The sequence below is a fragment of the Hakea prostrata genome, chromosome 10 (genome assembly GCF_041222555.1).
Source record: "Hakea prostrata isolate BN-2017 chromosome 10, UWA_Hpros_2, whole genome shotgun sequence".
In the NCBI taxonomy this organism is placed as follows: domain Eukaryota; kingdom Viridiplantae; phylum Streptophyta; class Magnoliopsida; order Proteales; family Proteaceae; genus Hakea; species Hakea prostrata.
The window spans coordinates 9,788,267-9,805,899 of record NC_142609.1 but is presented as its reverse complement, the minus strand read 5'-3'; the positions used below and the strand labels follow the sequence as shown (position 1 = coordinate 9,805,899).

General features: G+C 42.4%; 1 pseudogene; it reads left to right on the top strand.

Moving 5' to 3' along the window:
* The first annotated feature begins 1,558 nt into the window (after positions 1–1,558).
* LOC149001829 (vacuolar protein sorting-associated protein 25-like) lies at positions 1,559–12,794 on the top strand (annotated as a pseudogene).
* The last annotated feature ends 4,839 nt before the right edge of the window (positions 12,795–17,633 follow it).

The following is a 17,633-nucleotide window of genomic DNA, read 5'->3' as shown; positions in this document are numbered from 1 at the left end:
AGCAATACAGCTGCATTAAATGTGATATGACATTTAATGGGCTGGGGATTATGCAAAACTATTGTTCAACAGAATACCCAGTTCAAAACCAAGCCCTTGGGATCGTCCAAACACTTGGTCTGGGGGGCTCGTGATATGGTGAAAATATAACCGAATCTGGTTCAACCTTGGTTCGATCCTCGACCTCGGTCGGGACGAAAGGAATCGACTCGCTTCCGAGTGAGTCGGGTCCAGAAGATAGCTTGCTGAGGAAGAAAACTAACTCAATCACAAGTACGCCCTAATCTGCTACAATCGGAATGGACTAATCGTCAAAGAGATGGGTAGTAGCATTTGCGGCTGTCGCTTATCGCTATTATATGGATAACTACCATATAACGATCATATTATCAAAGGAGTCGTCTACTAGTCCAACTTAGTAGGGATCTATCACTCAACGGATCTATCCATTAAGATCTGACGGCTATCCGAAGAAGGCTCAAATACATCCAACGAAGGAGATTCGAAGGTACACTCTATATAAGACATCACCTACTCACAAGGTAGGAGGACACATACAATCTGAATCGTATTCTCGTTACTCATTCCTAAGCTCTGTGCTCAAGCAGAGCCGTTTGTGATTAAGTTCGTCAACTGACTTAGCCTTCGGAGGTGGCCTCCCGATCCCAACGGTCGGGCCACATCTGATGTTCGTTTTTGCAGGTCATCACCATGAGATCTAAGGGCTGAGCAGATTTTGGACGCATCAGCTTTAAATGCTTTTTATTTTTTATTCAAAATTTATTGTTGGTGGTGAATAACAATATTTTGTAATGGTCTCAACCCGAATCTAAACCATTAGCCAACCCGAACCCAAACAACACTAAACACAAAACTATTATTTTGCAAATGGGCTGTGTTTGGACTCGGTGTTTTCAATCCGAAACCGTTAAAGCCCAAATCGAAACTGCCCCAAACCCCACTGTTGACACCCTTAGCTTCAACACTCACATGAGTGTGGAACTTGCACTGCCTTGCCTGATATGGCCAGATTGAGTGTGGGTCTCATTACCTCAGGCTAGTATGAAACGCTAGGTAGAAGGCAGGGTGAAGAGGATTAGAGAAAGGAGGTTTGAACTGGATTTGGATTCTCTACAGCGAAGGGAAAGTTGGAAATTAAATCAGGTTTGGTTATATTAGTTGGGTTTTATAGTGGTATGAGTTTTAAGTTGAGTATAAACAAAGCTGTTTTATTATAGACATTGAATTGAAATCTAACATATGATATTCTCTAAGGGCCCACTGGGCACTTATTGCGATGTCCTCCAAGACCCGCTTGAGCCCACGACCTTCTTGGTATTATTGGCTTTACATGGAACCGTCCCAGCAGCAGGTCCAGAGTAAATGGAAAAACTCATCTGACATTGATTCGTAACAAAACCTTAGAATTTTTGAAAACGATTTACTGTTGTTGAGACCGTACCGGTGTCAAAACGTTATTGAGGGATTTTGATATAATTTCGCCCAAACATCAGAATTGAGATGAGGTTAATTAGTTGATTCCTGAGCAGTAGAAGAAATGCAGAAATTGGGTGATTTCAAGGTACCCCACTTCTTCAATTACCCACCATACTTCACGTTCAGCCGGTTAAGGATACTCGAGAGAAGCAGATCCAACTCTGGAAGGAGCTGATACTAGATTACTGCAGAACCCAAAAGATATTTGTGATTGGACTTGAGGAAGATTTCCCACTTTTCTCTAATCCTGCAATTGAGAGATCTCTGAGTCATGAAGCTAAAGAGGTTTTTTCTCTCGCTTTGGTGTCAGATGTTCGTGCCGAGTGGATGGATAAAGGTCATAAGAAATGTCTGATTCTCTGGTGATATGGAGAGTTTATGATCAGACCGGGTTCATACCTGGTCCGACCCTCGACCCCGGTCGAGACGGAAAAACCGAATCGCTCCCGAGCGAACCGGATCCAGAAGATGGCTTGCTGAAGAAGAAAGATTATTCGGTTGCAAGCGTGCCCTAATCTTACTTATGGATTAGGGTAATCACCCTGATGACAGCAGACTCAAACTGACGGCTGCGGATAATCATCATCAAAGGGATAACTATCACATAACCTAACGGTTATCTCAGGAGTCCTCTACTAGCCCAAACTAGTAGAAGTCTATCGCTCAACGGATCTCATTGATAAGATCCAACGACTACCCGAAGAAGGCTCGAGTGCATCCAACGAAGGAGATTCGAAGGTACACTCTATATAAACCTCACTACCATACAAGGTGAGGGATGGATCAATCGATCAAAAAGAATACTATCTGAGACTCAGGTTCGGATACATACTTGATAGATCCAAACTATCGGCGTCCTGCTATCTAGATCACCTTTCCCGTTTCTTCATTCATTAGCTCCGTGCTTCTAGCAGAGCCGTTTGTGATTAAGTTCATCAACCGACTTAGCCTTCGGAGGTGGACTCCCGACCCCCGGCCGGTCGGGCCACATCCGACGCTTTCGTTTTGCGAGGACATCACGTGGAGATCCAAGGGTGAGCAGATTTTGGACGCATCATTTGGCGCCGTCTGTGGGAAAGACTTGAAAAAGCCATGGTGACTAGATCGGCAGCCGCAGCAGCCGCTGCACAACGCAATTCCGGTGTTCAGATACCTGGGGTGAATAATCCAGATATTCCCCAGGAAAGCCAAAATCCTTTCGAGGTGGATAATGGCCAGGGAGGACGTAATCTTCTTCCTGATACAATCCAAGATCAATTGGATCAGGTAAAGATTCAACTCTTGGAGGTGAGCCAAGCACTCCGCGTGCTCACCAAACGAGTGGTTTTACCACAAGAACCTGATCAACACGATTCAGGGAGACGTGCATTGCCACGTGATCAAATACCACGTGACCAAAGAATGGCTGAAGACCGGAATGTTGATCAGAATTTCCGTGAAGGAGACCGAGGACTTCGGAGGATTGATGATCAACCAAGGCGAGGCGATCTGTTCGACGGACCGCAAGAGAGTACAACTGATTCAAATACAAGGTTGGATACAGGGGTAAGAACTCACTCACCCTCTATCAGAAGACCCGTTCGTGATGATCGAGCAGTTCATGACGAGAGAAACGTTCGTGAAGGACGGGCTGTTTGTGATGATCGAGTAGCACGTGATGATGGTGTTAATCGAGGTCGTGATCGTATTGCCGAAGATCACCCGACCCAGATTGGTCAAGAATTGGCCAACATCAATGAGAAGTTAGGGCAATTGGCTAAGGGAAGAATAACGAGGATATTTACTCGGTCATTCGGAAGACTCCTTTGCTTGAGCCAATTGCGGGATATCGGTTTCCCCATAACTTCCGTTTGCCTACCTTCTCAACATTCGATGGCTCCGGAGATCCAACAGCTCACATCGGCTATTACCAACGAGACCATGGCGCTTCGAGTAATTCGATGAAATTTTATGCGGGGTTTTCGGTTCATCTCTAATCGGGAGCGGCACAAAAGTGGTTTTCTAACCTCCCCTCGGGAAGGATCGTAAACTTTGACGAATTGGCGCGCCAATTCATAGGGCGATTCCGAGTGGGATACAGGTCAAGAAAACGGAAGAAACCTTGTTTATTGTCAAACAAGGAAAGAACGAATCGATCGAGAGTTTCGAAAAGATTCAACAAAGTGACGATGGAGATAGAAAACTTGGATGAACAGTAGCCGTAACCGCTCTATTCACAGGACTCACAAATCGGAAACTCCTAGAGTTATTACTACGGGATATACCCACGACTTATGCCGAGTTGGTACAGAGATGCCGAAGCGAGGCTGAAGTCATGGAGATTCTAGATGCGCGCCAAGGAGATAATAAAGTCTCCAATAAGGAACAAAAGGCTCCCGAGCGAAGCGAAGCCAAAGAAGAATGTTCACGATCGGGTTGGAAGATCCCAACCTTTGCGCCAAAGATCCCCCGGTAGAAGTGAGTACACTCCATTGAATGCTCCTCGGGCCGATATTTTGAATATCCTCAAAAGAAAAAATATTTTGAAGTGGCCGCCTAAAATTCTTTTGAAACCCGGAGAGCAAGCAGGATCGGGAAAAGTATTGCCGATTCCACAAGGACTATGGTCATTACACTAATGATGTCGTCATCCGAAGCGAGATATTGAGAAATTGATATCTCGGGGACATCTATCCAGTTTTGTTAGCAGGAGAAGGGAGGAGCCACGTGGGCCACGTGCGGCTGCCCCTAAAAGGAATCGTTCGGTTAGTTCAGAATGATCGAGGGAGGCCCCGAAGTCTAAAAAAGGAAAGGAGGTGATTGAAGCTGCTACTCGGTCACCGATTCTTACCATCTTCGGGGGTCCAGAGCCCGAATCATTCCGGAGTTTAAAAACCAAATCCAAATTTGTTGGAGCCGGAGAGGCGCAGAAGCGAAAGAAGCTGAATGGAGAAGACTCTATCACCTTTAGTGAAGAAGACGAAAGAGATGTTTGTTTACCTCATGATGATGCTATAGTCATCAAGGTAGAGATTGCACGGCGGGAAGTGCATAGAGTATTGATTGATACGGGGTCTGCAGCTGACCTAATTTCTTACGAAGTGTATCAAAAATTGAAGGTGGATCGGGACTTGATGAAACCTTCATCTACACACCTATATGGCTTTGCGGGGTCATCTGCGGTTAGCGGAAGGATTGGTTCAGCTTGGATCTTTCCATTGGAAGTTTTCCTAAAGAAACAACTATCCGAATCAATTTTTTGGTGGTTCGAGAACTACCAGCCTATAATATGATTCTCGAGCGACCATCTTTATCCAAGATAGGTGCTATTGTTTCGACAAAGCACCTGAAGATAAAATTCCCGACCGATATGGGAATCGGTCAAGTCTCCTCCGACCGAGAAGATCTCTCGGCGGTATTATGTTGCCTATTTAAAAGACAAGGAGGGTCCGAGGAAGGTTACTGCCCTCCCCATAGAAGTTCGAGATGATCGGGAAGAGACGAGAGATGCAAAGGCCCGAACCAGTGGAGAAATCGGAGCAAATCCAGCTGTGTACCGAGGATGAGAAAAAGATTACTTATGTCGGGTCTGAACAGCTGGAAGAGTTTAAAGATGAGTTGAAGTTATTTCTTCAACGAGAATAAAGATGTATTCGCATGGTCTGCCGAGGACATGCCGAGGGATCGATCGGGCCATTGCAGAGCACAAACTCGGATAGACCCTAAGGCGAAACCAAGGTGATACGAAAAGAAGAAATTTCTCTATTGAAAAGTATGAAGCCGTTCGGAACGAAGTTGAAAAACTTAAGAATTCTGGTTTCATAGAACCAATCGAGTGCCCAACTTGGTTGGCCAACGTGGTGATGGTGAAAAAGGCGAATGGGAAGTGGAGGATGTGTACGGACTACACGGATCTAAACAAAGCTTGCCCAAAAGATTGCTACCCGTTGCCTCGGATTGACCTCTTGATAGATGCTACTGCAGGATATGAAACTTTAAGTTTCATGGATGCCTACTCGAGGTATAATCAGATCCTTATGTATAAGGAGGATGAGAAGTATACGGCTTTCATGACTGATCGTGAAAGCTATTATTACAAGGTCATGGCTTTTGGCCTGAAGAATGCAAGAGCAACATATCGAGAGGGCCGTCAACAAGATTTTCAAAGAGCTGATAGGAAAGAATGTTGAAGTATATGTTGACGACATGCTGGTGAAAAGCTTTACAAAAGCAAATCACATTGCAGATTTGACTGAGGTTTTCTCAAGATCGAGGAAACATCAAATGAAGTTGAACCCCGAAAAATGTGCCTTTGGAGTCTCCTCGGGCAAATTCTTGGGTTTCATGGTATCACGAGAGGGGAATTGAGGCAAATACTGCCAAAATACAAGCTCGATTGATATGGAGGCTCCCAAAACCGTTCGGGATGTACAATGTTTGACAGGGAGAGTTGTTGCCTTAAATCGATTTATCTCCAAGTCCGGAGAAAAATGTTTGCCTTTCTTCAAGGCACTTAAAGACCTGAAGGGCGGTAAGGAAGCAAAGTGGATCGAAGAGTGCCGGAAAGCTTTCGAGGAATTAAAAGAAGCACTCGGACAACCACCGATCCTGTCCGGACCGGAGAAGGGGGAAACATTACAGCTATATCTAGCGACATCCCTTTTGGCGGTCGGTGCGGTACTTGTTCGGGAGAAAGATAAGAAACAAGTGGCTGATTTACTATGTAAGCCACGTGTTGCTAGATGCGGAGACGAGATATTCGCAGATTGAGAAGCAGAGCTCAGCTCTCATGATGGCCGCCGGAAGCTAAGGCCATATTTTCAAAGCTCATCCAATTGAGGTATTTACAACTTTTCCTCTTAGTAAAGTTCTTAACAAACCCGATTTGTCCGGAAGGATGGTATCCTGGTCGGTTGAGCTAAGTGAGTTCCAAGTGAGTTTTAAGCCCCGAACTCGCAATCAAGGCCCGGGCATTAGCCGACTTTGTAGTAGAAACTACTGCACCAGTGGAACCCACCATTGAGGATCCCATTATACCAACCACTTGGGAGGTATATGTGGATGGTTCGAGTAATAAAGATGGAGCAAAGCGCTGGAATTCTATTAAAAAGTCCAGCAGGATTTATTATTCGATATGCTTTGAGATTCGCATTTGATGCAAGTAATAACGAAGCGGAATATGAGGCCCCGATAGCGAGGACTTCGGTTGTCAAAGGCATTAGCTATTGCAGATGTTACTATTTATAGTGACTCTCGGCTTATAGTCAACCAAGTCCAGGGGGGAGTATGGCATTAAAGAACCACGCTTGCAAAAATATCGGGAGATAGTGCGGGCATTTCGAGAACCAATTTCGAATTTGAAGATATCTCGATTTCGAGGAATGAAAATTCAGCGGCAGATGAGCTATCCCGACTAGCCAATGCCAAGGAAAAGAATCTAGACCCTTCGGTCTACATTGAAGAGGTAACTTTTCCAAGTTATCATGAGAAAGAAATTTCTTATATTAAAGCGAACGTTGTTGGATGGATCCAATAATCGAATATCTAAGAGATGACAAGTTACCCGAGGATCCAGAGAGGCAAGGTTGATCAAGATTCGATCAGCTAGATTTGTCATTCGTAATGGGAGACTATACAAAAGATCTTATGCTGGACCCCTTATGAGATGTATAGGCCCCGAAGGAGTAAAATCAGCTTTGGTCGAGGTTCATGAAGGAATTTGTGGCGCTCACATGGGTGGCGAGCCCTAGCCCACAAAATTCTAAGACTTGGGTTATATTGGCCTAAGATCCAAGAGGCTGCTATGGACTACGTTCGTCGATGTAGTAACTCTCAAATCCATGCTACAATGATCGAAGCGCCCCGGCGGAAATTATGACTTCAATTCTAAATCCCATTCCCTTTGCAATGTGGGGAATTGATATCATGGGCAAATTCACCAAGGCATCAAAGGACGGGAATATCCGATAGTAGCAATTGATTACTTCACAAAATGGGTAGAAGCCGCAGTGCCGGCGACAATTATCGAGAAAAAAGTGGAGAAATTTGTGCTTGAATCAATCATATATCGCTTTGGGATTCCAAAGATAATTGTCACAGAACTATGGTACTCGGTTCGATTGTCCACAATTTGAGCAATTCTCGTGGAACATATATGATCGAGCATCGTATGTCCTCGGTGGCATACCCCCAAAGCAATGGCCAGGTAGAGGTTACTAACCGAACGCTCACTGAAAGGAATAAAGAGAAGACTCGAAGCTGACAAAGCTTCTTGGGTCGAAGAACTACATAATGTATTGTGGGCTTATGAACTACGGTTCGAACATCTACAGGAGAAACTCCATTCAGGTTGGCATATGGATTCGAAGCATTGGCACCTGTGGAGATAATGGCGGGGATGTTACGGGATCGTGAATTTGAGGAAAAAGCAAATGAACAAGGACTGCTTGATAGTCTTGATTTGTTGGACGAAGTTCGGGCAAAGGCAATAGCACGAACTCAACATTATCAAAGAAGGATAGCGTCTCATTATAATACTCGAGTGAAGAATCGTCGGTACTTAGCCGGAGATTTGGTGTTGAGAAACACCCTAGCTTCCGACCCGTGTCACCAAAGAAAGTTGGACCCTTCCTGGGAAGGACCCTATATGGTTGTGAAACCGGTCGGTTCAGGAGCTTACAGGCTGAAGAACATAGATTCCCAGAAAGAGTTGGATTGTTCGTGGAATGCTAGGCATCTCAAAAAGTTTTATCCTTGAGGATGATTTCGATTTTGTTCGTGATGTAATCATTTTCAACTCAATCAATGCAATTTTTGGTTTTCAACAAACTATCTTTTGATTGGGGGGCATCATACACCACATTCAAGAACAAGATCCAACTATAAGGCATCGGATGAAAATTTGTGTGGGTCCTTCAACACTTCAACGCTTATGGAAAATTTTTCGAACTTTCTTAAGTCGGGGCATCGGATGAAAATCCGAGTGAGTTCCTTTTGCAAGGCGTCGGTTTGATACCCGAGTGAGTTCCTTCGAGAGTTATTGAATTTTTGAATTATCCTTAAGTACAAGGCATCGGTTTAAAACCCGAGTGAGTTCCTTCTCAGACTTATTGTATTTCTCCGGAAATCCTTAAGTATAAGGCATCGGTTTAAAACCCGAGTGAGTTCCTTCTCAGACTTATTGTATTTCTCCGGAAATCCTTAAGTATAAGGCATCGGTTTAAAACCCGAGTGAGTTCCTTCTCAAACTTACTGTATTTCTCCGGAAATCCTTAAGTATAAGGCATCGGTTTAAAACCCGAGTGAGTTCCTTCTCAAACTTACTGTATTTCTCCGGAAATCCTTAAGTATAAGGCATCGGTTTAAAACCCGAGTGAGTTCCTTCTCAGACTTACTTGTATTTCTCCGGAAATCCTTAAGTATAAGGCATCGGTTTAAAACCCGAGTGAGTTCCTTCTCAGACTTATTGTATTTCTCCGGAAATCCTTAAGTAAAGGCATTGTTCCAGACAACTAAGACCTAATGCAACGACGATTCAAGTGGCTAGCAAAGTTCAAAGATAAAGTAATTTCTTATTTCTTCAGAAGATCCAAAGAGGCCAGTATCAAAATAATTACAACAGCTGGATACAATCTTTGATCAAAGAAGAAAGTCATTACAGGTGACTGTTAACAAGTTATACAAGATCGACGCGACTTTGCTAGAACAAACATATGAGTCAACCATTGGTGGGGAGTCAAGGAAAAGAAGAGAAGAAATGAGGATTACAAAAATATTTCGATATTCAGAAAATCCTCTTTCATACTCTTTGTCCAGCTTGTCCAGGAGAAGAATGGTCCTCGACCAAACTCGCATTCGGTACAAGCTCGTCATAATTGACTTCTTCCAGCGGAGAATAAACAGGAGAATCTTCCGAGATATTGCATAATATCTGGATCGGAAGGTGGAGGATCAATCTTATCCTTGGTCCAATCGGGAGGAGGAATACCCGTGTCGGTAAATACTTCAGGATGGCAAACAAGACTTTGTAGGGAGTCGTATCAAAATGAGGATCTTTCCTTAATATTGATTCCCATACTTCGTTCTCACCATCCCGGTACGCCTCAAGTTATAAGCATTCAGCATATCAACAAAAGGCTTACTGTGTAAATACTTGAAGACGTAGGCTCTGCGAACATCAGTTGGAAGGGATTCGGGCAAAGGAACGACAGCTTGCCTTTCGGGTAATGTTTCGATCCTTTAGCTCTTGACTTTCCAACTGTCCGCTCCAGTCGCCGGATCTTCTCCCCGGCATCATCCAAGTCCGACCGAAGACGACCAATCATCGAATTCTTTTCTCCTCGCCACCTCCCAAGCTAGATTCCGAAGGCGAGCAATCTCAACATCTTTAGCTTCGAGATTTCCCGAAGCCTAGAAACTTCATTGCTCAACCTAATCGAGTCTAGTAACCGCTTCCACTTGGTTGTGGAAGTTACAAAGAAGACTCCCGCAAACAACTTTCGAGTTAGCGAGGAGCAGAGAAGTAATTTTTCAAAATCGAGAGGATAATGAAGAAAGACTTACATCACCAAAGTGACTTCGTAAAGACTTCATCCGGAAGTTTGGAAAGAACTGCGCTCTCGTAAGTCATTCGAGCAGCAGACACATTCCAACGCTTTGTCAAACTCGTTTGACACTAATTCAAAGCGAAGGATGAGAAGGATGAACTACACCAAGCAAAGGCCGAGCTTCATCACTTGTCACCCGACGAGCGCTTCTCGATGGCAAAATCCTCCAACTCGAAGGAGAGGAGGAGGATGCCAAACAAGCACTAGAGTTAGAAATAGGAGCAGCAGACTGGGACCACACCTTCATCGGACGCCAACATAATTGCCTCGGATGCCCCAAGAGTCTTCTTCGGGGGTGCACCAACAAGCTCACCAACAAGCTCACCAGCAGAGTGCCGGCAGTACCATCGGCAACGGAGTGATCAAGATCTTCCCGGGAAAGACGAGCGATCACTTCGGGCAAAGGAGGCGTAGGGACGGCATCAACGAAGCTGCAGGAATCGACTTGAAGATTCACCGCCGATCGCCTTTACGCTTGGAGGATTCACTAGCTGAAACCACCACACCGGCCCCAACCACCGACGCAACCCTTTTCTTGCACGATTTTGCTCCGATAAAGTTCGGGTTGATCTTGGGAGCCACTATGCAAAACAACAAAAAAAACCAGCCGTATCGAAGTCTGAGAAATAAACGACAAGCAACAATGGGGAAACCCTAGTTTTCTAACGCTTCCGAGACAGACCAACAAACTAAACCCCAAGTATAACTACCGTGCGCTTTACTTCGGGGGAAGAGGGGAAAGAGATGAGAAATCAAAAAACTCACTTGTTCGGAAATGGATAGAGTCATCGTTGGAGTACGAGGAATACGGAAGGTGCCGAAGGACGAAAGGTTGCTTTGGCACTTTAGCAAATCTATCTTGTAGAAGTCAGGATAGATGGAGAGTACCCACGAAGGCTTTAAATAGCCTAAGGTATAAGACGACGGTTGAAGGCTAAGGACAACCGACGACCCAGATCGAAACGACGCTTCGAAATCCGCAAAAAGCAAGATCAACGGTCGAAGGGATGCCACATAGAAACATGTGGAAGCGAGCACCTGATGCAGAGAAACCTCCAATCGTCGCACCGCCATTAAAATAATGGATGTATTTCCGATTCATTGGAAACAATGAATGGTACACAAAAGCGGAAAAACATTTGAACTTCGCAGAAGGGAAACGTGCGGACTTTGCAATAAATGAAGTAGTGGGGAAGATTAACGCATCTTCCCGAAACGCATCTTCACAATATTTCTATAAGATCATTATTCGGTTAGGAATGAAAAGTTAAGTGATAAGTTTTATCATTAATACTTTGATATTCAAGGCAATACTTCGGCATGAGACGGGGAAATTTTGAGGCCAACATGAATAAAGAAATGTCTATTCATTAAATTGAGGGTACATCTTTACAAAAGAACAACTCCCTAAGCCTTTTCTTCATTGTTGCCTGAGGGACCCTAGTCGGGAGGACTTTTCTCAGGACCATGAGAAGAGCCTTCCTCAAGAGTGGCATCGGCTGAATCCTCTACAGCAATAGCTTGAGACTCGGCTTGTGATTTCTCCTCTGGAAGTGCCGGCTCGTCATTCAGATATGCCTCATATTGAGGGTCACCGGAAAAGGATCATCTTCTCCCCGAGCCCGGTCTGGAAGATCCATACCAACTTTCCCGAAAACCTCGGGTGGCATACCTCACGAAAAGGAGCAGTGTCGAAGTCAGGGATCGTTCCAAGGATCTGCTCCCAAACGTCGTTCTGCCCCATGCGATAAGCCTGAATGTTGTACAAACCTAGCAATTCGGAGAAAGGTACGCTGTTCAGGTATTTCCGAATACACTCCTTCCGAAGGTCTGGCTTTATATGCTCAGGCTTGACTTCAGATGTTCTTCGAGCTCCCTACTATTGATTTCAAGGCTGTCACCAAACAACGTGGCAGCTGCCTTTTGCTTCCTGGCCTCGCGCTCGGCAGCAGAGACACGAATTTTCGAAGCTTCCTTGGGCTGATTGTATCTTGAGGTTTGTGAAGGATAATGGGTTGGAAGATGGTGTTATGACAGTTGAAGAAATACGTTCAGGGATCGAGTCGCGAGGAACCGAGCTCCATGGGATGGATCGCACGGTGCTGATGCGGGGTTTGAGATTGTTAGAGCAGAAGGGTAAAGTTGCAATTTTCAAGGGTTCTTCTGCGGATGATGAAGGTGTTAAGTTTTCGGCATAGTTTATTTGTGTTCTTTTTGGAAGTTCTTGTATTGTGTTTATATCTGCTCTTATTAAGTTACAACAGTGAGTTCCTTTTCAGTTTGAATCTGTTTTCTTATCATTCTTATTTAAGAATTTTATGTAGAGCGTTGGAAATTGATACATGGATGTAATGATTTTCCTTTCAACTAAATTAAATGGGAAAAGATCCCAGGAAATTAGGAGAAACTGCCTGAGTATTCTTTAATGGTGTATCGTGGTGGATGAAGGATATTTGATGCTTGAAATCGTTTGCATCTAGTCTTTCAATTTTATTATGCAGATGTTTCTGGGGTTCTCTTCCAACACTGTGTGCCATTCTCAAAGCCTATCCATTGATGTTATGTATTAGCTGTTTGTTATTGGAAATGAGTCGACTAGCCACCTTTTCCTTGCTTCTGTAATTTCCATCCATCCTTTAATCACCTTATTGAGAATTGAAGGAAAGCATATGAATCTAAGAAGAAGGATATTTGGATGACAGGATAGGATTACTAAATGATTGATGGTTATTTTTCTGTTAAAAGATGTTTCCCCCCCATGGTGCTTACTCTAAAAACCTAGAGTAACAACTCTAGGAAAGAAAGGGAGAAAACTAAGGGATGTTGAAAGTTGAAATAACGTAATGAGCCGTGGAACCCTAAATAGGAGGAGAAGTTCTGGATAACCTTGTGGAGTAGCTTGGATAGAAGGATGGGTAATTTTCTTTTTGGTAGGAAAAAGATGGATAATTGATCTAGGGGGGGGGGGGGGGGTAATTGGAAGAGGAAGCAGAGAAGAAAAGAAAAAGAAAGAGGGTGAACTGGTTATATTGCATTGATCACGAGTGTTTACTTTTCTTAGGTTGGTCTCCTAAGTTAGAGACCATTTTGAAGAGGGTATTCGCCATTAGTTCTTTGAATGAACTAGGAAGAATATCTACTCTAGTCGGTAGGAGGCTGGAAAAATTATTTTGAGGGAAACTAAATTCTCTTGGTCAGTAAAGATTAAGATACCTCTTTGAGGCTGTCAATTGTGGATGGATACCAATGTATCCGCGTTATCACTCTTTTTAGCGTTGATCATAATTTGCCAATTCCTTGTCCCAAACCAGTGCAAAGAGGGCTTCTCCATGTCAATTTCAAGATATACTTAATACCAGTGACTCTCACATTTGTTTTGGGATGACTAGTCCTGCTTCCTTGAGTGAGAAACTCTAATGATTTATCTGTAGCATGGTATGGCTCCATCTCACTTTGTTATGTATTCAATGAAAACTCTGTTGATCTTAAACAAGTTAAATCAAGCATTGCGGATTGGTAACCCAGCAATGTTGACAAGTTCAATTTATTTTTCTATATTTTATTATTGTTTTCTAACTTTTTAATGGAGAAGATTTGAAAAACCGTCAACCCTTAGAGGCCTCGACTAAATCTTTCTACCGATCTCACTTGAAGACTTGAAGTCTTTTCCTCTGTCATCTTTGTGGTGGCTCCGGTGAATTCTTCACTCATTTGGGTGGTGCTTACCAGCCCTAATCCGGCAGAGACACTTGGTATGCACTCTCTCTCTCTGAGCTCTTTGGAAAGTGACGTTTATCTGCGTTGGCCCAATTAATTCCTGGCGATTACTTTATCTCGAGCAGATCTGCAATCTCTTGCAATCCCTCTCTCTTGAGAAGGATTTGAAAAAGAAGGGCTTCATTGAGAATGAGGCTTGTTTCTGCTGTCATTCTGTGTTTCATTGGGTGGATGAAGAGCTAAGAACAATTTGACTCTTACATTAACGATTTCAGACACGCATGCATGTTCAATGAAATTAATCTTCTAGGTTTCTTCTTGTTGGATTTTCAAAACCCTTGAAAAATATTGAAAATTAGATTATCTTCTAGCCTTTTACGTTAATTATTGGGTTACCCTGTTGGCATTACATGTCTCCATGAACAATTGCTTCTTTAACTGTAATGGTTATTTTGTATCCATCAGTTCTTTCTCCTCCCTGCAAGTTTTGCATGGGAAACTATAATATTGATGATATTAGGTCTGTGTTTACAAGCAGTAGTGGATGTAATTCTAATGGGGATTGTCTTCCCCCCTCTTCTTTTTTTCTAGCTGTGTGAATGTCTAGAACACATTTTCCTTAGCTGAAATTCAGATATAAGTCAGTTCATCAACCTTTTTCCCTATGGCTACATACCGGGTGAAATACTTGACCCGACTATCTTTTCTTCTGTAGAAAAATAATAGACTGTTTTGTATTCTGTTTCTGATTGTGTTTTTGTGGGTTCTGGGTGTATAGGTTATGGTGGAATGCATTAGCGATGTCTTCTTCCTAACTAAGGCTGTAGCACTTACTGTTAGGTCTATACTGTATTTTAAAACAGAAAGCAGCTCTTTCAAAATTTTCTGAACTCTTATGCGTATATTTTCATTAGTGTATTGGTCAATTTTCCACCGGAGGGGATGATGTTGTGATGGGACTTTGGATCGATGGTTTGACAACAGAGGCAGTGGAAAATGTTCCACTGATAGTGTTTCTAGCGCACTAGTTCATTTAGTTGGAAATGGATCACTTAGATGAAGAAGTTACCAATTTATTGCTGCTAAATGGTAGCATGAGTATGTCCAACCTGATGGTGCATTTCTTTTGCTTCAATAGTTTACCTTTTAATGGCTGTGCGGAGTCATCCTTTAGTCAAATTGAACTTACAGTTGGAAGGTGCACCTTGGATTACCCACATGCAATTTTTGTGTCTTCTTTTCCCCTATATAGCCCATCATGTTGTGACTTTCACCCGGAATAGCCACTTCGTCAGAAAATTTTTACAATTTTGTAACTCCACCTTGAGGTGTTAATATCATGCTGACATTGACCACTGGATGATAGATGCTGAGAGATGTGATGTAGAAGATATTTGCAACATAAACAAAATAGTTAGCTGTTTTGTCTCGTTAAACCGAGAGAGACTAGATTACTTATCGAGATATCAGGAGCTATTCATTTGTACTAACTATGCAATATTGATTTATCATGAATTCTTGATATGCTTCCTCATCTAATTGTGTGCTACACATTCATTGTTGTGACACTTGAAAAAGCAATTTGGATGATGGTCTACTTCAGGTTTTGGTGAGCTGTCTCAAATTTGAGATTGTAGAGCTGCATTTTACCCAGTTTCTAGCATTTGGCCTGTGACGGTTTGAAGGACTGGGAAGAGAAATATTCACACCCCTGGTAAGTACATCTGTTAGTAAAGAACTTGGAGATAGAACATTTCTTCTCCATTTTCTTTGTATCTGTTAAATGTTGAATGGTTTTATCTGTAACTAGATTGCTTATTCAGCTATCAGTTTATTGAGGTTGTTCCACATTACTGCTGATTTGTTTTTCCCTCCCATATTGTTTGTAGTATATTTGAGAACCTGAGCAGCGAAGATGGTGAAGCTGACAGTGATAGCTCGGGTTACTGATGGTCTCCCTCTAGCCGAAGGGCTTGATGATGGCCGTGATGTGAAAAATGCTGAATTCTACAAGTAGCAGGCCAAGTTTTTGTTCAAGAACCTGTCAAAGGGCCAGAGTGAGGCTTCAAGAATGTCCCTTGAAACTGGTCTTTATGTGTTTCAGTATCCTTTATTGTGTTCAAATTAATGCTCTTATTCCTTGCGATTTGTTGTATGCCTTTCCACATGTGCTAAGCTGATCTTACTTTTTGATTCTCACTTTTTGTTTTATTAATTTATATCTTTTCATTGAACCAGTTACATGTAGAATAACTGACAGTGGAAAATGATTGCAATTAAAAGAAATATGTGCTCCTTATATTCACCAATATACCAGGTTGTCAGAAAGAATTGGAAATTGTTTAAGCATTATGTGATTGGAATGGAATGCATACCGAATCCTATTTGGACAGATTTGGGAATGAACCCACTGGACAGAATTATAGGGACATCAATTTGGGGTACCATAGGGCATTAACAAAGATGATTACTAGCCAAAGAACCAGCCAACTGATGAGGCTGAAAAATTGGTGTTGGCTGGCCTATACACGTACTTGTGGCTAATGTATTTTAGGAAAGTAAAGAAGGGAACTGAAATGTATGGAAATCGGAAAATTAACTTTTCAAAACAAGAATATATTCTAGATTCTAGATCTGATGGATCCATATCTCTGAACAAGTTTATACCCAATAGAGGAGCCAAGATATAAAGTATTTTGCATCATGCGAAGGTTGAATTGGCTGGAAGCTTTGATGAAATTATGGGATTAAAGAGAATGGAAACCCAACTGAGAAACAAAAGTAGCAGAAGATGAAATGAATTATAATTGAATCAAGAGAACATTACAGAAAAAATGTTGGTAGATCAAACCCACAAAACAGGAATTTTTTTTGGGGGGGGGGGGGGGGGGGGGGGGATTTATGCAACAAAGTATCTTCGAAATCTTTCAAGGATACAGGTTTACCTGTCAGTGGTCAATGTATGTAGAGGTTAAGGATGCTGAGTATTATGTGACTTAGCACCAATTAATCAAAACATGCTTGTACTTCATATCCCATCCATAAATAGTAAAGGGACTCTGTCAGTTTTGACAAGCCAAATCATTCTCTGGACTCTCTATTTTCAACTTTGTACATTTTGTGCGTAACGGGGTTCATATGCTTTCTGTTTAACAAATTAACCAAATTCTGACTCATCACTCTCCAGAAGCTGTAATATAAACTATCATGTACATATCAACTAGGGTCCTCATTATATTAGACATATATAACAATATGGTTGAACTTCGATTAGAGGCATGTTATCCTGAATTATATGGACAAATATGGTTGAACTTCGATTAGAGGCATGTTATCCTGAATTATATGGACAAACACTTGCTGTCCTGCTTTCTTTTTTGCTCCTTAAAACTGGAAAACTTTAGTATCAGTCAAGGGCTTTCCCTTAGTTTTTTCTTGCATGTTCACCTTCTTGAAAATAAAATTTTTCCTTGACCCACACTGACAGCTATATTATTGAAGGCCGTGTATGTTATTTGACAATGTGTGATAGAGCTTATCCAAAGAAACTTGCATTCCAATAGCTTGAAGACCTCAAAAATGATTTGGTCAATGGGAACCAAATCGAAACTTCTGCAAGACTGTATGCCTTCATTAAATTTGGTATTTCTTTACACAATTTTGCAGGCTGTTTACATTAACCTTATTAACTCCTCTGCTTTTGCTCATTCTTATTATATGATACTGTATCTCTTATTTTCTTCATTTTCCATTTGGAAGATACATTCATACAGAAGACCAAGAAATTATACTTGGACACACGTACCCAGCGGAACCTTGCAAAGTTAAATGACG